Source organism: Oncorhynchus gorbuscha, linkage group LG24, assembly GCF_021184085.1.
Source record: "Oncorhynchus gorbuscha isolate QuinsamMale2020 ecotype Even-year linkage group LG24, OgorEven_v1.0, whole genome shotgun sequence".
Taxonomy (NCBI): domain Eukaryota; kingdom Metazoa; phylum Chordata; class Actinopteri; order Salmoniformes; family Salmonidae; genus Oncorhynchus; species Oncorhynchus gorbuscha.
Window position 1 is genome coordinate 22,478,128 of NC_060196.1, and position 20,927 is coordinate 22,499,054.

A 20,927-nucleotide genomic window follows, 5' to 3' on the forward strand; every position below is an offset into this window, starting at 1 on the left:
GCATTGGTTGCATCACTGCCTGGTATGGCAACAGCTCGGCCTCCGACCGCAAGGCACTACAGAGGATAGTGCGTACGGCCCAGTACATCATTGGGGCCAGGCTTCCTGCCACCCAGGACCTCTATACCAGGCGGTGTCAGAGGAAGGCCCTAGAAATTGTCAAAGACTCCAGCCACCCTAGTCATAGACTGTTCTCTCTGCTGCACGCACGGCAAGCAGTACCTGAGCGCCAAGTCCAGGTCCAAGAGGCTTCTAAACAGCTTCTACCCTCAAGCCATAATACTCCTGAACATCTAGTCAAATGACTACCCAGACTATTTCCATTGGCCTCCCCCCTATTGTGATTTTACTGCAGCTCTTTAATTACTTGCCTCTTTTATCTCTTATTCTTATTCTGTATTTTTTGGAACTGCACTATTGGTTAGAGCCTGTAAGTAAGCATTTCACTGTAAGGTCTACTACACCTGTTGTATTCGGCGCACGCGACTAATAGAATTTGATTTGCTTTATTAATCGAATGAGAGAATAATTGTATAAAAACATAAAAGTATTTAGTTGTCATGTTGCAATATTTGATCCAAGGGTTGTCAACCATCCTCCAGGAGAGCTCCTAGGTGTGCAGGATTTAATGTTTGAGTCCCGCTCTTATCACACCACATTGTAGCCTGAACAGCAACTGCTCAACAGGACCTTGTTAGGCAGACTCTGGTGTTTTTCAGGGCTGGATCGAAAGCCTGCACAACTAATAGCTCTCCAGATGGAGGGTTGACTACATGTGTTTTACACAGTAGCCTAGCAATGCAGTCATTCTACTTTGTGGCGGTTTAAGTGCCTTGGCCAAGGGCACAACAGCAGGAGATAGTAGGCCTACATCGGATCAGAGACCAGCAGCCGTTTAGTGTCATTACTGCATTCATGCATTCATGGAAATCTGGTTAAAAGTCTTGGAGAAGTCATAGTAATGTCACGAAATGCAATCTGTGAAAATGTCTATGAACCCTTAACCAGTAAATAATCAGAGGTCTCCAATAATGTCTGTCGGTCATTTCTGTGAACATTGCATTTCTGTGAACATTGTCTAATAAACCGTGCTCCTGCACCTCTTTCATCCCAAGTCGAGCACTGAGGACATCTCTTCTTCTCTGGAGTCGGACAAGCAGACTGCGATCATCTTGAACGTTCATCACCCCCCCCCCCCCCACACACACACACACTGCAATTTCCTGACACTTTGAGAGCTTTTCTCGCTGTATATTTTATCACTTTCTCTTAAGACTTGTGCTCAGCTACGCCTCGGATCCTCTTAATAAACACAGCCAAAAGACGAGATGAACGATTCGCTCATAAGATTTCTTCCTCATTTGAACCGAGCAGGCGTACTGTGTATTGTAAGGAGCACACTGTATTAGTCAAATGTATCTTTTCACACCTGTAAATATGGTGCTTGGATCGTTTGGTAACCAGTTCCTCTGAGGGAAGGCCGCTTGGGGCTGACAAAATGGTGGACTTTCTTTTCAACTGTCAACTGGTATGGAAAGGATTGTGGCACACGCATCAGCATTGTATGTACAGTATAATATTTAACGGGTTTTTATCAATTGTTGCTGGAATTAATGAACTGTGCACGGTATAATTTCTTTTTTCCAAATATGGCTCGTGCTCATTCAACGGAATCGTGGATTTGTTGTGATCTGTTTTAGTTATTTACATTAAGCATTTTTTTCCAATCACACAACAATTATCATTATTCTGTCGTTGTGCATTTATGAATATCATTGCCTATTTTAATGCATTAATCAGACAATATGTTGGCACATTTATGGGATGTCAATATCATCAGAGATGAATTATTTGTCACCTCACTATATGTTTGTTAATGTTATGAAATGAAAGTGTAACTGAAGTGTGACAGCAAGTCGAGAGTTCTCCTTTCTGATTGTGGAAAAGCTGATAGAGATGTAGGCGTGTAATCACACCAAGGTACTGACACTCTCTCAAGACACACATTATCATTTCTAGTGCCAACAAGTTCATGACTGAAATCCCGTGGATGTCATGTGCAGCATAGTCGTCATAAAATTAGAACAAGGATAAAAGAAGAACAACAAAATGTCAGATAAGGTTCTCTGAGTTGCTGCAGTTTGTGTTTGTCAATTAAACAAATTGAATGAAAAAGCACCCGCACACACACACGTGCACATGCTCACACTCAGAACACACTCTGTCAGAAATAATCCTCACGTTTTGTTCCCTGCAGTTTTCTGCAAAAATAAAGCTTAACTTTAAAACATGATCTATTTGCTTCTTAGACACCAGATTCAATTCACTCCTCACATTTCAAGGCATGTCGTCGCCTTGTGTGTACAGTACAGTACGCATGCCTCTTTTGTCAAAACACGCAAGTCCTGACCGGTATCTGTTGATCATTACTCCGAGCAGGTGGATCAATCCTCCGATCAATATGGCTCCTGTTGATGAGGTGCTGTCACGACGTGCACTGTACGGCCTCCCCAACCACCACTGCCACCATCTACCCCCTCCTATGGTCGTACTCAGCCCTGTCTAATTGCCTACAGCCTCCCCCCTACTGCTCTCCCCCTCACCCCTATCCATGCCCCCTCCTCCACCCCTGCACCCTCCACCCAGCCCCAGGCCAGAACTGCCCTCGTGGCGGTCGGTCGGTTGTGAGGGGCTCAGGAGAGTGGCCTCGGCTGGGGCCCCCTCACTCACACTCAGCTCAACGTGTTAATAGATCCAATGCCATCTTATTTTCTCACTTCTGTGAGACGGCGAGGGGCGGCCAGGCGGGAACGTCAGTCTGCCGCGTTAGAAGGCCTGGGAGGAAGAGGGGGGAAGGCAGGGGGAGGTGAAGGTGGAGGGAGGGTTGTGGCACTCTACCAAGGAGGTCAAATTGAAGGCAGGGGGCACAAGTTCATCAGTGCAACATAGGAGGATTGGATAAAGAGGGGAAGTGAAGAGATGGGAGGGATGGAGGATCCTAAGAACCACTGCTTGGTTTTGGTTTCTCTCTTTATATCAGATGCCTCGGGGGGGTGGGGGGGGGCACTTTACGTGATTGGCTGAAACGCGAGAGCAGGGGTCACAGGTTTGCCACTCATCCACAAGACAATAGTATCAGTTTCTCATCATTTTATTCACAGCTGAGCAAGTCGGTGGCAGAGATCTTTGACGCTCTACTCCTCATAATAGAAAGGAGATGCATGAGCCATAAAAGGTCATTCGTTATCCTTGTATTCTTGTATTTCCTTGTTCGATTTTTGACTCACTTACTGTTTAAGGCAGCTCACACTGAGTGTACAAAACATTAGGAACGCCTGCTCCTTCCATGTCCTCGACTAACCGGTGCCCCCGCACATTGACTCTGTACCGGTACCACAACTGTGGGAAGCATTGGAGTCAACATGGACCAGCATCCCTGTGGAACACTTTAAACAACTTGTAGAGCCCATGGGCAAAAAGAGGTGCAACACAAATTAGGAAAGGGTTCCTAATGTTTTGTACACTCAGTGTAAGTCGCCAACACAGATGTTCAATCCAGGATATACCTTGCTGTGCACAACATTTTCCAGGACAGACATTGTTCAAGAAATTAAAACAAAATATTGACTATCAATTGACCGTAATGACTGCCAGTCCTCACCATTGAAAATCACTGAGGTAGTAGTGTAACAAGTAAGCTTACAGTAGATATTTTTGCATTACCTACTGCAATCTCATTGTACTGAAGAGTACAACATCAGGCTGAGGTACTTCCACAGTGCTGTGCTTTTTGTTGAACTGAAAGTAAATCATGTCAGAGCAGACCACAGACCACCATTGCAGATACAAGTACATTTGATTTTTTTAAAAGAGGTTTTCATGAAAAAACTACACAAGAACATGAGAATCTCTGATTGGCACGTACCACAACTCCCACACAGTAACTAACGTGAGAATATAGTAATCTTCTTGGGATATTTGTCTCAGAAAAAGAAAAATAAGACGCAGAAAGCAGCACCTGTTTTCAGATTGATGCACTGGTAAGTTGGCAAAAGGGCAACATGTTTGCCAACGGGGGTAGATAGCTGAATAAAGATTTAGCCTGTGTGAAGCTATGATAATATCATTTACTTGGCACATTCTATAAAACTGCACATATTGGTGGCAAGGTCATAGACAGAACTGCAATGAGGTTTTCTAATGACACTTGTGACAATGTCAAAGAGTCTGATTATTGTACATCCTTTTGCATTTCTCCTCAGGGTGTAAAGGTTAGAAGGATCAGAAAGTATACAAGATCACAGAGACATCCTCATGTGTTAAGAGGGGAAGGAGGAGGATGGTTTGTAAGAACTGGACCGTCCTATTCAACTATTGCTCTACATAGACTATTCTATCCACATACACACACACACACACACACACACATATATATATATATATGTATGTATGTATGTATATATATGTATGTATGTATGTATGTATGTATGTATGTATGTATGTATGTATGTATGTATGTATGTATGTATGTATGTATGTATGTATGTATGTATGTATGTATGTATGTATGTATGTATGTATGTATGTATGTATGTATGTATGTATGTATGTATGTATGTATGTATGTATGTATGTATGTATGTATGTATGTATGTATGTATGTATGTATGTATGTATGTATGTATGTATGTATGTGTATGTATGTATGTATGTATGTATGTATATATATATATGTATATATATATGTATATGTATGTATGTATATATATATATATATATATATATATATATATATATATATATATATATATATATATATATATATATATATATATATATATATATATATATATATATATGGTTTGTTATATACTCCGGACTCCTACAATGTTCGTCCTAATATTTCTATGTTTTGTAATTCCATTCTTTTACTTTTAGATTTGTGTGTATTGTTGTGTATTGTTAGATGTTGCTGCCCTCTTGGAGCTAGGAACACAAAGCATTTCACTACACAACAGCATCTGCTAAACATGTGTATGCGACCAATACAATTTGATTTGATTTGATTTGAGTCAAGTGCCTCTTAAGCGTTTTTTGGGTTCCTCACCATGCCCTGGCCCTGTCACGTTGGTCACAGTCTCCCTCTCTCGGCGCCGGGGATTGGAGGTGACTCTGACAGCAAGGGTGGCCACCGTGTCACGGAGGTGAGACAAGGCTCTCAAGGCTAAATGGCCTGACTGAGGAAACCCCTATGTGTACGCGGCGTGTGGAAAGAAACCAACCCATCCTTTCTCACCGTGGCCGTGGTGTCTCGTGATGATGTTAATGACATGGGCAGGATGAACACCCCCTGTAGCCGTGTATGATGTCGGCTCCTTCTCCACCCATCCCGAGGTCCACCGTCAAATTGAGGTGAAACACAACGCAGTCATTTGATGTGGCAGTGTGTTAAGCCGTTCATTGGGGTTTAATTGAGGAGACGGCTTTAGGGGGGGAAGGAGAGACAATGATGACAATGAGAGTTTGTCTCTGTGAGGTGAGAAGTGACAGAGACATGTCAAAGGTCACCAGAGGTCAGCCCCAGTGGATACAATTCAGTCACCGTGTACACACTTTATTTAGATGCTGATGCACATTCAGACACTGAACACATACAACACACACACTCATGCATGCACGCTTGCACACAAATGCAAACACACTTTTGACAGGGAGGGCTATCAGAATGACAGAGAGGGATATCTGAATGACTGATGAGGGGATAGCTTCTGTCTCATGCCCTTCTCCTTTTCCCCCTCCCCTGTATGGCTCACACCCCTGTTGTGCCCTTGCACTCACATCCTGCCCTGGCCAGACACAAGGTCACTCATCTGTTTATAAAACAGATGCTTTCAGATGGCTACTTTCAGCTTATGCGTGCGTGTGTCGGTGGGCGCAAAGTCATTTAGGTTTGTTTTCTCGGATGGCATCTTCCTCCTTTCATTCACCCTCCTACCCTACCTAAAGGTCAAAGTCCTCTCTATAATACCTGTGACCTTTTGCTTCAAATCACCCTTTATCCCTTTCAAATGATAACCCATTTAATTATGTTTTGTAATAGACCATGAATAACAATGGAAGTAATCCACGATGAAACCCATACATGAACAAGTAGAATGCTGAGGAAATTAATAGATACTTCCTCTGGCCACACGGCCTTCCTCCTAAACAGGCTGACATTGAGGGTGAACAAGGGGGAGTTAAGGTCACCTGTGATATGCTGGAAACGAAAAGGCTCCCCCTGTCTCAATACAGAACCACACGCACGCATGCACACACACACTTTCTGTGTTTTAGTATGGTCCCGCTGGGCCTTAGTAATAGCATTGTTTATGTTGGTCAGCAGGGTCTCTGTCCACACAGTCAGAGGGGTCAGTGCTCCCACAGCAGGCATTGGACAGAGGGGTACACACAGAGTGGTAGGTACCACTCCCCCACACATTCAAGCCAATGCATTCAATGTCTGTCAGGGCCCTTCTCTGTGGGCTCTGGCCTTGGCACTGGCTGTCCCATATGGCACCCTATTCCTCATATAGTGCTAGGGCTCTGGTCAGAAGCAGTGCACTATGTATTGAATAGGCTGCCATTTGGGACACAGATTTAGCTTCCTTGCGGCGCTGCATATGATTAGCTGGACCATTGGGCAGCTTGGCCACAGCGCTGCCTGGGCCATGGGCATTGGTCCACAGGGCAAGGGCAAGGACATCAGGGACTCTGCCAAGGTGGAAGCGGATCTTGTGCTTGTTTACAATACATTGTGCTGACTTGGGGTATTTCAGTTTTATCTCCATTGCATCACATGGATAGCATTGCCAGTATACTGTATCTATGCATTGCCAGTATACTGTATCTATGTATTGCCAGTATACTGTATCTATGTATTGCCAGTATACTGTATCTATGCATTGCCAGTATACTGTATCTATGCATTGCCAGTATACTGTATCTATGTATTGCCAGTATACTGTATCTATGTATTGCCAGTATACTGTATCTATGCATTGCCAGTATACTGTATCTATGTATTGCCAGTATACTGTATCTATGCATTGCCAGTATACTGTATCTATGTATTGCCAGTATACTGTATCTATGTATTGCCAGTATACTGTATCTATGCATTGCCAGTATACTGTATCTATGTATTACCAGTATACTGTATCTATGCATTGCCAGTATACTGTATCTATGTATTGCCAGTATCTATGTCTCACACTTAGATAGTGTCTATGTGCAAACTTGGGTACTGGTCATAAATATGCACAGTATCTCAGAAATTTGCAGTATTTTGATGAGGGAAGCATTCTTCTGACCATATTTTCTATATATTTTAGCTTTATTTTATGATAGAGATGGGAAGCAGACACTATCATTGTCACCTCTGTATGGTAAAGCAGCACAAAGGGCATACAGCTAGTGCTATTTTTCTCTGTACTGTCAGTGCAACACAGCACAGTTGATCTCCAATAGGAGATCACAAGCCTCTCTAGAAAAGGAGATTTTATCTCAATGAGACTAACCTGTAACGTGTATAAACAATGGATAGATACATGTATCAATTCACAACCTTTTGACTTGAGCGCTTGAGCTCTTGTCCACGTCTCGTTTTAAATTCCTCTGATTTCTCTCGGAGAGGGAAGGGTTAAACCATCTCTTAAAAAAGCAGTCCAAGAAGCTGTCTTTCAGCCTGATCAAGTCTCATTCTATCACACCTCCAACTTCGCAAGTGTCTGACTTCCGTCTGTTGCAGTCTCCATCTCTATCCCTCCTCTCTTTTCTCTCTCCTTTTTTTCACTTGCAGATCCGAGAACCACAGTCCCACATGAATACATCCTCGCTATTAACATCCAGCTCCAACACCCTCTTACCATGCCAACACCCCTTATAGCCCATATCCCCTCTCTAGCCCCCCACTCCCCTACTCCCTTACAGTACCCCCTACCCCCTGGCTCCCCCCCCACCCCTCCACTCCCTCTCCTTTCCCTGTGGGTCGCTTCTTCCCTCTGCATTGCCACCACCCCGGCCCTGTGCTGTCACCCTGGATGGCTCCTTGTCCACTCTGCCCCGCTGTGATTGAGCATTACGAGGTGTTTCACGCCTCTGTGCATTAGCCCAGAAAGCGGGGAGGGGAGCGAGGAGGGTAAGGCTGCGGGTAAGTGATACGTATAGATCGCAGGGGCACAGGGTTCAGCGGCGGGTCAGGTCTGTACCACTGAGCCCCGCTGATGGTGCCAAAGCACGCACACGGGCAATGGATGGATGGAAACACACACACGTGTGGACACGCGCACACCAACACGTTCTCTCTCACACTTAGGCAGATACTGGACACAGGAGCTACAGTTGGGCATTTGAGCAGGGATTCCTATGGGAATCACCTCCATTCGCCAATTACATTTCCACATACTCAGAATTTTACTTGGTGATATGGTGCTGCTAGTGATAGACACCATTTAGAGACGGAATACAGACACTGGACTTTCAACAAAGTTTACCTACATTATATAGAACTAGGGAGAGTGAGCATAGAGCTATAAGGGAATGAGCAGATATACAAATGTATAGTGGGTATATGGTTGATATGCAGTGGATGTACAAATGTACAGTATCAGTATGGACACTGTATGTCTAAATGCAGAGAGATGGACAGACTGCAATGCAGTGTAGCGCAGTTATTTTGTGTACAGTTCAGAGATGGCTTGATGCCGTGTGCAGCACAGTCCTTTAGTCTCTATGGGTCAGAATGTCCGGTTGGTGAGGGTAAACAACTTTTCAGCTGGTGGGAGGTTTAGGTCATGAATTACCTAAACCGCCTTCCAAAGGAGAATTTCTGGAGGATCTGGTGACCAGGGTGGAAGGGGACGGCGATGATCTTTCCTGCACGCTTCTTTTCCCTGGAGCCGTGCAGGGACCTCGATGGAGGGCCGGTGGCAGACGGTTACCCTCTCTGCAGACCGGACAATGTGTTGCGGATTTCCCTTGCAGCGGGGCAGACACAGACCCAAAGCAGATGGTGATAGAGGAGGTAAGATTGGACTCAAACAATCGATGTGAGATTTAGCATTTCTTCAGCTGCCGCAGGTATACATCCGCTGGTGCCTTCTTGGTGACCGCTGTGATGTTGTCCTCCCACTTGAGGTTGTTTGAGATGATGGTCCCCAAGAATTTGAATGATTCAGCTGTGCTAACAGCTGAGCCATCAATCTCGAGGGGGACAGATGGTGGGGGGGGAATTTCCTGAAGTCAACCACCATTTCCACGGTTTTGTTAGTGATAAGTTCCACGTTATTGCGATTGCACCAGGCCAATAGCCGGTCGACCTCTCCACGGTTCATGGACTCATCGCCGTCAGTGATGAGACCGACCAAAGGGATGAATGGTATCAGGGGTGTTCAGTCAGTCAGTGGAGGGCTGAATGGTATCAGGGGTGTTCAGTCAGTCAGTCAGTGGAGGGCTGAATGGTATCAGGGGTGTTCAGTCAGTCAGTCAGTGGAGGGCTGAATGGTATCAGGGGTGTTCAGTCAGTCAGGCAGTGGAGGGCTGAATGGTATCAGGGGTGTTCAGTCAGTCAGTGAAGGGCTGAATGGTATCAGGGGTGTTCAGTCAGTACAGGACTGAATGGTATCAGGGGTGTTCAGTCAGTCAGTCAGTAAGTGGAGGGCTGAATGGTATCAGGGGTGGTCAGTCAGTCAGTCAGTCAGTGGAGGATTGAATTGTATCAGGGGTGTTCAGTCAGTAAGTCAGTGGAGGGTTGAATGGTATCATGGGTGTTCAGTCAGTCAGTCAGTGGAGGGTTGAATGGTATCAGGGGTGTTCAGTCAGTCAGGCAGTGGATGGCTGAATGGTATCAGGGGTGTTCAGTCAGTACAGGACTGAATGGTATCAGGGGTGTTCAGTCAGCCAGTCAGTCAGTCAGTCAGTCAGTGAGTCAGTCAGTCAGTGGATGGTTGAATGGTATCAGGGGTGTTCAGTCTGTCAGTCAGTGGAGGGCTGAATGGTATCAGGGGTGTTCAGTCATTCAGTGGAGGGCTGAATGGTATCAGGGGTGTTCAGTCAGTCAGTCAGTCAGTGGAGGGTTGAATGGTATCAGGGATGTTCAGTCAGTCAGTCAGTCAGTGGAGGGCTGAATGGTATAAGGGGTGTTCAGTCAGTCAGTCAGTCAGTCAGTCAGTGGAGGGCTGAATGGTATAAGGGGTGTTCAGTCAGTCAGTCAGTCAGTCAGTGGAGGGTTAAATTGTATTTGGGTGTTCAGTCTGTCAGTCTGTGGAGGGTTGAATGGTATCAGGGGTGTTCAGTCAGTCAGTGGACGGCTGAATGGTATCAGGGTTGTTCAGTCAGTCAGTCAGTGGAGGGCTGAATGGTATCAGGGGTGTTCAGTCAGTCAGGCAGTGGATGGCTGAATGGTATCAGGGGTGTTCAGTCAGTCAGTGGAGGGCTGAATGGTATCAGGGGTGATCAGGGGTGTTCAGTCTGTCATTCAGTGGAGGGCTGAATGGTATCTGGGGTGTTCAGTCAGTAAGTCAGTGGACGGTTGAATGGTATCATGGGTGTTCAGTCAGTCAGTCAGTGGAGGGCTGAATGGTATCAGGGGTATTCAGTCAGTAAGTCAGTGGAGGGTTGAATGGTATCATGGGTGTTCAGTCAGTCAGTCAGTGGAGGGTTGAATAGTATCAGGGGTGTTCAGTCAGTCAGTTAGTGGAGGGCTGAATGGTATCAGGGGTGTTCAGTCAGTCAGTGGAGGGCTGAATGGTATCAAGGGTGTTCAGTCAGTCAGTCAGTGGAGGGTTGAATGGTGTCAGGGGTGTTCATGCAGTCAGTCAGTGGAGGGCTGAATGGTATCAGGGGTGTTCAGTCAGTCAGTCAGTCAGTGGAGGGTTGAATTGTATCAGGGGTGTTCAGTCTGTCAGTCAGTGGAGGGCTGAATGGTATCAGGGGTGTTCAGTCAGTCAGTCAGTCAGTCAGTGGAGGGTTAAATTGTATTTGGGTGTTCAGTCTGTCAGTCTGTGGAGGGTTGAATGGTATCAGGGGTGTTCAGTCAGTCAGTGGACGGCTGAATGGTATCAGGGTTGTTCAGTCAGTCAGTCAGTGGAGGGTTGAATAGTATCAGGGGTGTTCAGTCAGTCAGTTAGTGGAGGGCTGAATGGTATCAGGGGTGTTCAGTCAGTCAGTGGAGGGCTGAATGGTATCAAGGGTGTTCAGTCAGTCAGTGGAGGATTAAATGGTATCAGGGGTGTTCAGTCAGTCAGTCAGTCAGTGGAGGATTGAATGGTGTCAGGGGTGTTCAGTCAGTCAGTCAGTGGAGGGCTGAATGGTATCAGGGGTGTTCAGTCAGTCAGTCAGTGGAGGGTTGAATGGTGTCAGGGGTGTTCATGCAGTCAGTCAGTGGAGGGCTGAATGGTATCAGGGGTGTTCAGTCAGTCAGTCAGTCAGTGGAGGGTTGAATTGTATCAGGGGTGTTCAGTCTGTCAGTCAGTGGAGGGCTGAATGGTATCAGGGGTGTTCAGTCTGTCAGTCAGTGGAGGGTTGAATGGTATCATGGGTGTTCAGTCAGTCAGTCAGTGGAGGGTAGAATGCTATCAGGGGTGTTCAGTCAGTCAGTCACTGGAGTGCTGAATGGTATCAAGGGGGGTTCAGTCAGTAAGTCAGTGGAGGGCTGAATGGTATCAGGGGTAGTCAGTCAGTCAGTCAGTCAGTCAGTCAGTCAGTCAGTCAGTCAGTCAGTGGAGGGTTGAATGGTATCAGGGGTGTTCAGTCTGTTAGTCAGTGGAGGGCTGAATGGTATCAGGGGTGTTCAGTCAGTCAGGCAGTGGATGGCTGAATGGTATCAGGGGTGTTCAGTCAGTCAGTGGAGGGCTGAATGGTATCAGGGGTGTTCAGTCAGTATAGGACTGAATGGTATCAGGGGTGTTCAGTCAGTCAGTCAGTCAGTCAGTCAGTCAGTCAGTTAGTCAGTCAGTCAGTCAGTCAGTGGAGGGTTGAATTGTATCAGGGGTGTTCAGTCTGTCATTCAGTGGAGGGCTGAATGGTATCTGGGGTGTTCAGTCAGTAAGTCAGTGGACGGTTGAATGGTATCATGGGTGTTCAGTCAGTCAGTCAGTGGAGGGTTGAATAGTATCAGGGGTGTTCAGTCAGTCAGTTAGTGGAGGGCTGAATGGTATCAGGGGTGTTCAGTCAGTCAGTGGAGGGCTGAATGGTATCAAGGGTGTTCAGTCAGTCAGTGGAGGATTAAATGGTATCAGGGGTGTTCAGTCAGTCAGTCAGTCAGTGGAGGATTGAATGGTGTCAGGGGTGTTCAGTCAGTCAGTCAGTGGAGGGCTGAATGGTATCAGGGGTGTTCAGTCAGTCAGTCAGTCAGTGGAGGGTTGAATGGTGTCAGGGGTGTTCATGCAGTCAGTCAGTGGAGGGCTGAATGGTATCAGGGGTGTTCAGTCAGTCAGTCAGTCAGTGGAGGGTAGAATTGTATCAGGGGTGTTCAGTCTGTCAGTCAGTGGAGGGCTGAATGGTATCAGGGGTGTTCAGTCAGTAAGTCAGTGGAGGGTTGAATGGTATCATGGGTGTTCAGTCAGTCAGTCAGTGGAGGGTAGAATGGTATCAGGGGTGTTCAGTCAGTCAGGCAGTGGATGGCTGAATGGTATCAGGGGTGTTCAGTCAGTCAGTGGAGGGCTGAATGGTATCAGGGGTGATCAGGGGTGTTCAGTCTGTCATTCAGTGGAGGGCTGAATGGTATCTGGGGTGTTCAGTCAGTAAGTCAGTGGACGGTTGAATGGTATCATGGGTGTTCAGTCAGTGGAGGGCTGAATGGTATCAGGGGTATTCAGTCAGTAAGTCAGTGGAGGGTTGAATGGTATCATGGGTGTTCAGTCAGTCAGTCAGTGGAGGGTTGAATAGTATCAGGGGTGTTCAGTCAGTCAGTTAGTGGAGGGCTGAATGGTATCAGGGGTGTTCAGTCAGTCAGTGGAGGGCTGAATGGTATCAAGGGTGTTCAGTCAGTCAGTGGAGGATTAAATGGTATCAGGGGTGTTCAGTCAGTCAGTCAGTCAGTGGAGGATTGAATGGTGTCAGGGGTGTTCAGTCAGTCAGTCAGTGGAGGGCTGAATGGTATCAGGGGTGTTCAGTCAGTCAGTCAGTCAGTGGAGGGTTGAATGGTGTCAGGGGTGTTCATGCAGTCAGTCAGTGGAGGGCTGAATGGTATCAGGGGTGTTCAGTCAGTCAGTCAGTCAGTGGAGGGTAGAATTGTATCAGGGGTGTTCAGTCTGTCAGTCAGTGGAGGGCTGAATGGTATCAGGGGTGTTCAGTCAGTAAGTCAGTGGAGGGTTGAATGGTATCATGGGTGTTCAGTCAGTCAGTCAGTGGAGGGTAGAATGGTATCAGGGGTGTTCAGTCAGTCAGGCAGTGGATGGCTGAATGGTATCAGGGGTGATCAGGGGTGTTCAGTCTGTCATTCAGTGGAGGGCTGAATGGTATCTGGGGTGTTCAGTCAGTAAGTCAGTGGACGGTTGAATGGTATCATGGGTGTTCAGTCAGTCAGTCAGTGGAGGGCTGAATGGTATCAGGGGTATTCAGTCAGTAAGTCAGTGGAGGGTTGAATGGTATCATGGGTGTTCAGTCAGTCAGTCAGTGGAGGGTTGAATAGTATCAGGGGTGTTCAGTCAGTCAGTTAGTGGAGGGCTGAATGGTATCAGGGTGTTCAGTCAGTCAGTGGAGGGCTGAATGGTATCAAGGGTGTTCAGTCAGTCAGTGGAGGATTAAATGGTATCAGGGGTGTTCAGTCAGTCAGTCAGTCAGTGGAGGATTGAATGGTGTCAGGGGTGTTCAGTCAGTCAGTCAGTGGAGGGCTGAATGGTATCAGGGTGTTCAGTCAGTCAGTCAGTCAGTGGAGGGTTGAATGGTGTCAGGAGTGTTCATGCAGTCAGTCAGTGGAGGGCTGAATGGTATCAGGGTGTTCAGTCAGTCAGTCAGTCAGTGGAGGGTAGAATTGTATCAGGGGTGTTCAGTCTGTCAGTCAGTGGAGGGCTGAATGGTATCAGGGGTGTTCAGTCAGTAAGTCAGTGGAGGGTTGAATGGTATCATGGGTGTTCAGTCAGTCAGTCAGTGGAGGGTAGAATGGTATCAGGGGTGTTCAGTCAGTCAGGCAGTGGATGGCTGAATGGTATCAGGGGTGTTCAGTCAGTCAGTGGAGGGCTGAATGGTATCAGGGGTGATCAGGGGTGTTCAGTCTGTCATTCAGTGGAGGGCTGAATGGTATCTGGGGTGTTCAGTCAGTAAGTCAGTGGACGGTTGAATGGTATCATGGGTGTTCAGTCAGTCAGTCAGTGGAGGGCTGAATGGTATCAGGGGTATTCAGTCAGTAAGTCAGTGGAGGGTTGAATGGTATCATGGGTGTTCAGTCAGTCAGTCAGTGGAGGGTTGAATAGTATCAGGGGTGTTCAGTCAGTCAGTTAGTGGAGGGCTGAATGGTATCAGGGGTGTTCAGTCAGTCAGTGGAGGGCTGAATGGTATCAAGGGTGTTCAGTCAGTCAGTGGAGGATTAAATGGTATCAGGGGTGTTCAGTCAGTCAGTCAGTCAGTGGAGGATTGAATGGTGTCAGGGGTGTTCAGTCAGTCAGTCAGTGGAGGGCTGAATGGTATCAGGGGTGTTCAGTCAGTCAGTCAGTCAGTGGAGGGTTGAATGGTGTCAGGGGTGTTCATGCAGTCAGTCAGTGGAGGGCTGAATGGTATCAGGGGTGTTCAGTCAGTCAGTCAGTCAGTGGAGGGTAGAATTGTATCAGGGGTGTTCAGTCTGTCAGTCAGTGGAGGGCTGAATGGTATCAGGGGTGTTCAGTCAGTAAGTCAGTGGAGGGTTGAATGGTATCATGGGTGTTCAGTCAGTCAGTCAGTGGAGGGTAGAATGGTATCAGGGGTGTTCAGTCAGTCAGGCAGTGGATGGCTGAATGGTATCAGGGGTGATCAGGGGTGTTCAGTCTGTCATTCAGTGGAGGGCTGAATGGTATCTGGGGTGTTCAGTCAGTAAGTCAGTGGACGGTTGAATGGTATCATGGGTGTTCAGTCAGTCAGTCAGTGGAGGGCTGAATGGTATCAGGGGTATTCAGTCAGTAAGTCAGTGGAGGGTTGAATGGTATCATGGGTGTTCAGTCAGTCAGTCAGTGGAGGGTTGAATAGTATCAGGGGTGTTCAGTCAGTCAGTTAGTGGAGGGCTGAATGGTATCAGGGGTGTTCAGTCAGTCAGTGGAGGGCTGAATGGTATCAAGGGTGTTCAGTCAGTCAGTGGAGGATTAAATGGTATCAGGGGTGTTCAGTCAGTCAGTCAGTCAGTGGAGGATTGAATGGTGTCAGGGGTGTTCAGTCAGTCAGTCAGTGGAGGGCTGAATGGTATCAGGGGTGTTCAGTCAGTCAGTCAGTGGAGGGTTGAATGGTGTCAGGGGTGTTCATGCAGTCAGTCAGTGGAGGGCTGAATGGTATCAGGGGTGTTCAGTCAGTCAGTCAGTCAGTGGAGGGTTGAATTGTATCAGGGGTGTTCAGTCTGTCAGTCAGTGGAGGGCTGAATGGTATCAGGGGTGTTCAGTCAGTAAGTCAGTGGAGGGTTGAATGGTATCATGGGTGTTCAGTCAGTCAGTCAGTGGAGGGTAGAATGGTATCAGGGGTGTTCAGTCAGTCAGTCACTGGAGTGCTGAATGGTATCAAGGGGGGTTCAGTCAGTAAGTCAGTGGAGGGCTGAATGGTATCAGGGGTAGTCAGTCAGTCAGTCAGTCAGTCAGTCAGTCAGTTAGTCAGTCAGTCAGTCAGTCAGTCAGTGGAGGGTTGAATGGTATCAGGGGTGTTCAGTCTGTTAGTCAGTGGAGGGCTGAATGGTATCAGGGGTGTTCAGTCAGTCAGGCAGTGGATGGCTGAATGGTATCAGGGGTGTTCAGTCAGTCAGTGGAGGGCTGAATGGTATCAGGGGTGTTCAGTCAGTATAGGACTGAATGGTATCAGGGGTGTTCAGTCAGTCAGTCAGTCAGTCAGTCAGTCAGTCAGTCAGTCAGTCAGTCAGTCAGTCAGTCAGTCAGTCAGTCAGTCAGTGGAGGGTTGAATTGTATCAGGGGTGTTCAGTCTGTCATTCAGTGGAGGGCTGAATGGTATCTGGGGTGTTCAGTCAGTAAGTCAGTGGACGGTTGAATGGTATCATGGGTGTTCAGTCAGTCAGTCAGTGGAGGGTTGAATAGTATCAGGGGTGTTCAGTCAGTCAGTTAGTGGAGGGCTGAATGGTATCAGGGGTGTTCAGTCAGTCAGTGGAGGGCTGAATGGTATCAAGGGTGTTCAGTCAGTCAGTGGAGGATTAAATGGTATCAGGGGTGTTCAGTCAGTCAGTCAGTCAGTGGAGGATTGAATGGTGTCAGGGGTGTTCAGTCAGTCAGTCAGTGGAGGGCTGAATGGTATCAGGGGTGTTCAGTCAGTCAGTGGAGGGCTGAATGGTATCAAGGGTGTTCAGTCAGTCAGTGGAGGATTAAATGGTATCAGGGGTGTTCAGTCAGTCAGTCAGTCAGTGGAGGATTGAATGGTGTCAGGGGTGTTCAGTCAGTCAGTCAGTGGAGGGCTGAATGGTATCAGGGGTGTTCAGTCAGTCAGTCAGTCAGTGGAGGGTTGAATGGAGTCAGGGGTGTTCATGCAGTCAGTCAGTGGAGGGCTGAATGGTATCAGGGGTGTTCAGTCAGTCAGTCAGTCAGTGGAGGGTAGAATTGTATCAGGGGTGTTCAGTCTGTCAGTCAGTGGAGGGCTGAATGGTATCAGGGGTGTTCAGTCAGTAAGTAACTGGAGTGCTGAATGGTATCAAGGGGGGTTCAGTCAGTAAGTCAGTGGAGGGCTGAATGGTATCAGGGGTAGTCAGTCAGTCAGTCAGTCAGTCAGTCAGTCAGTCAGTCAGTCAGTCAGTCAGTCAGTGGAGGGTTGAATGGTATCAGGGGTGTTCAGTCTGTTAGTCAGTGGAGGGCTGGATGGTATCAGGGGTGTTCAGTAAGTCAGGCAGTGGAGGGCTTAACGTTATCAGGGGTGTTCAGTCAGCCAGTCAGTCAGTCAGTCAGTGAGTCAGTCAGTCAGTCAGTGGATGGCTGAATGGTATCAGGGGTGTTCAGTCAGTCAGTGGACGGCTGAATAGTATCAGGGGTGTTCAGTCAGTCAGTGGAGGGATGAATGGTATCAGGGGTGTTCAGTCAGTCAGTCAGTGGAGGTCTGAATGGTATAAGGGGTGTTCAGTCTGTCAGTCAGTGGAGGGTGGAAAGGTATCAGGGGTGTTCAGTCAGTCAGTGGAGGTCTGAATGGTATCAGGGGTGTTCAGTCAGTCAGTGGAGGGCTGAATGGTATCAGGGGTGTTCAGTCAGTCAGCCAGTCAGTCAGTCAGTGAGTCAGTCAGTCAGTGGATGGTTGAATTGTATCAGGTGTGTTCAGTCAGTCAGTCAGTGGAGGGCTGAATGATATCAGGGGTGTTCAGTCAGTAAGTCAGTGGAGGGTTGAATGGTATCATGGGTGTTCAGTCAGTCAGTCAGTGGAGGGTAGAATGGTATCAGGGGTAGTCAGTCAGTCAATCAGTCAGTCAGTCAGTCAGTCAGTCAGTGGAGGGTTGAATGGTATCAGGGGTGTTCAGTCTGTTAGTCAGTGGAGGGCTGAATGGTATCAGGGGTGTTCAGTTAGTCAGGCAGTGGATGGCTGAATGGTATCAGGGGTGTTCAGTCAGTCAGTGGAGGGCTGAATGGTATCAGGGGTGTTCAGTCAGTATAGGACTGAATGGTATCAGGGGTGTTCAGTCAGTCAGTCAGTCAGTCAGTCAGTCAGTCAGTCAGTCAGTCAGTCAGTCAGTCAGTCAGTCAGTCAGTCAGTCAGTCAGTCAGTGGAGGGTTGAATTGTATCAGGGGTGTTCAGTCTGTCATTCAGTGGAGGGCTGAATGGTATCTGGGGTGTTCAGTCAGTAAGTCAGTGGACGGTTGAATGGTATCATGGGTGTTCAGTCAGTCAGTCAGTGGAGGGCTGAATGGTATCAGGGGTATTCAGTCAGTAAGTCAGTGGAGGGTTGAATAGTATCAGGGGTGTTCAGTCAGTCAGTTAGTGGAGGGCTGAATGGTATCAGGGGTGTTCAGTCAGTCAGTGGAGGGCTGAATGGTATCAAGGGTGTTCAGTCAGTCAGTGGAGGATTAAATGGTATCAGGGGTGTTCAGTCAGTCAGTCAGTCAGTGGAGGATTGAATGGTGTCAGGGGTGTTCAGTCAGTCAGTCAGTGGAGGGCTGAATGGTATCAGGGGTGTTCAGTCAGTCAGTCAGTCAGTGGAGGGTTGAATGGTGTCAGGGGTGTTCATGCAGTCAGTCAGTGGAGGGCTGAATGGTATCAGGGGTGTTCAGTCAGTCAGTCAGTCAGTGGAGGGTAGAATTGTATCAGGGGTGTTCAGTCTGTCAGTCAGTGGAGGGCTGAATGGTATCAGGGGTGTTCAGTCAGTAAGTCAGTGGAGGGTTGAATGGTATCATGGGTGTTCAGTCAGTCAGTCAGTGGAGGGTAGAATGGTATCAGGGGTGTTCAGTCAGTCAGTCACTGGAGTGCTGAATGGTATCAAGGGGGGTTCAGTCAGTAAGTCAGTGGAGGGCTGAATGGTATCAGGGGTAGTCAGTCAGTCAGTCAGTCAGTCAGTCAGTCAGTCAGTCAGTCAGTCAGTCAGTCAGTCAGTCAGTCAGTCAGTCAGTCAGTCAGTGGAGGGTTGAATGGTATCAGGGGTGTTCAGTCTGTTAGTCAGTGGAGGGCTGGATGGTATCAGGGGTGTTCAGTAAGTCAGGCAGTGGAGGGCTTAACGTTATCAGGGGTGTTCAGTCAGCCAGTCAGTCAGTCAGTCAGTGAGTCAGTCAGTCAGTCAGTGGATGGCTGAATGGTATCAGGGGTGTTCAGTCAGTCAGTGGACGGCTGAATAGTATCAGGGGTGTTCAGTCAGTCAGTGGAGGGATGAATGGTATCAGGGGTGTTCAGTCAGTCAGTCAGTGGAGGTCTGAATGGTATAAGGGGTGTTCAGTCTGTCAGTCAGTGGAGGGTGGAAAGGTATCAGGGGTGTTCAGTCAGTCAGTGGAGGTCTGAATGGTATCAGGGGTGTTCAGTCAGTCAGTGGAGGGCTGAATGGTATCAGGGGTGTTCAGTCAGTCAGCCAGTCAGTCAGTGAGTCAGTCAGTCAGTGGATGGTTGAATTGTATCAGGTGTGTTCAGTCAGTCAGTCAGTGGAGGGCTGAATGATATCAGGGGTTTTCAGGCAGTCAGTCAGTGGAGGTTTGAATTGTATCAGGGGTGTTCAGTCAGTCAGTCAGTGGAGGGCTGAATGGTATCAGGGGTGTTCAGTCAGTCAGTGGAGGGCTGAATGGTATCAGGGGTTTTCAGTCAGTGGAGGGTTGAATGGTATCAGGGGTGTTCAGTCATTCAATCAGTCAGTGGAGGGTTGAATGTTATCAGGGGTGTTCAGTCAGTCAATCAGTCAGTGGAGGGTTGAATGGTATCAGGGTGTTCAGTCATTCAGTAAGTCAGTGGAGAGTTGAATGGTATCAGGGGTGTTCAGTCAGTCAGTAAGTGGAGGGCTGAATGGTATCAGGGGTGTTCAGTCAGTCAGTGGAGGGCTGAATGGTATCAGGGGTGTTCAGTCAGTCAGCCAGTCAGTCAGTGAGTCAGTCAGTCAGTGGATGGTTGAATTGTATCAGGTGTGTTCAGTCAGTCAGTCAGTGGAGGGCTGAATGATATCAGGGGTTTTCAGGCAGTCAGTCAGTGGAGGTTTGAATTGTATCAGGGGTGTTCAGTCAGTCAGTCAGTGGAGGGCTGAATGGTATCAGGGGTGTTCAGTCAGTCAGTGGAGGGCTGAATGGTATCAGGGGTTTTCAGTCAGTGGAGGGTTGAATGGTATCAGGGGTGTTCAGTCATTCAATCAGTCAGTGGAGGGTTGAATGTTATCAGGGGTGTTCAGTCAGTCAATCAGTCAGTGGAGGGTTGAATGGTATCAGGGTGTTCAGTCATTCAGTAAGTCAGTGGAGAGTTGAATGGTATCAGGGGTGTTCAGTCAGTCAGTAAGTGGAGGGCTGAATGGTATCAGGGTGTTCAGTCATTCAGTAAGTCAGTGGAGAGTTGAATGGTATCAGGGGTGTTCAGTCAGTCAGTAAGTGGAGGGTTGAATGGTATCAGGGTGTTCAGTCATTCAGTAAGTCAGTGGAGAGTTGAATGGTATCAGGGGTGTTCAGTCAGTCAGTAAGTGGAGGGCTGAATGGTATCAGGGGTGTTCAGTCAGTCAGTGCTCCATCCCTGACCTTTCCCCAGGTCCTCTCCAATCAGTACACACCCTGTTGCACACCCATGAGCGGTGGGGACGTGCTCGATAACACTCCCGTCTCGCATGCTTAACCCCTTCTTCACCTACAACCCCCTGCCCCCTTGCCCCCTCACCCCACCCCCCACACCCAGTGTTTTATCTCATATACTGTAGTATCATTAGGTGTTATGCGATCTGCTAACCATTTGACCTCATACATGAAAGAAGTTGAATTCAACATCAATTGAATATGATAATGGATTAATATTGGATTGAATATGATACCGTCTGTCTACGATAACGGATACTCCATGCAATCTGCCATTACCAGAGAGAACCCTGAAGCGCCCGGTGTTGCATTGTTGACTGACTCCATTTTAAATGTGTCACACTGGCCCTGTGAGCTTCCATCGATACACTGTTGCAATGACATCCTCCTCCCGGTTTTGTTTTCTGGTGTAGGGACACGCTTCTAACATGGCTCTTTCAACCTGAGTAAGCAGACTACAGGGCTCCCGAGCCGACACACTACAGTACACAGACTGCACACTACTGTACCTGCACTACAAAGGGCCCTCAGTGCCCTCTTAGACACTGG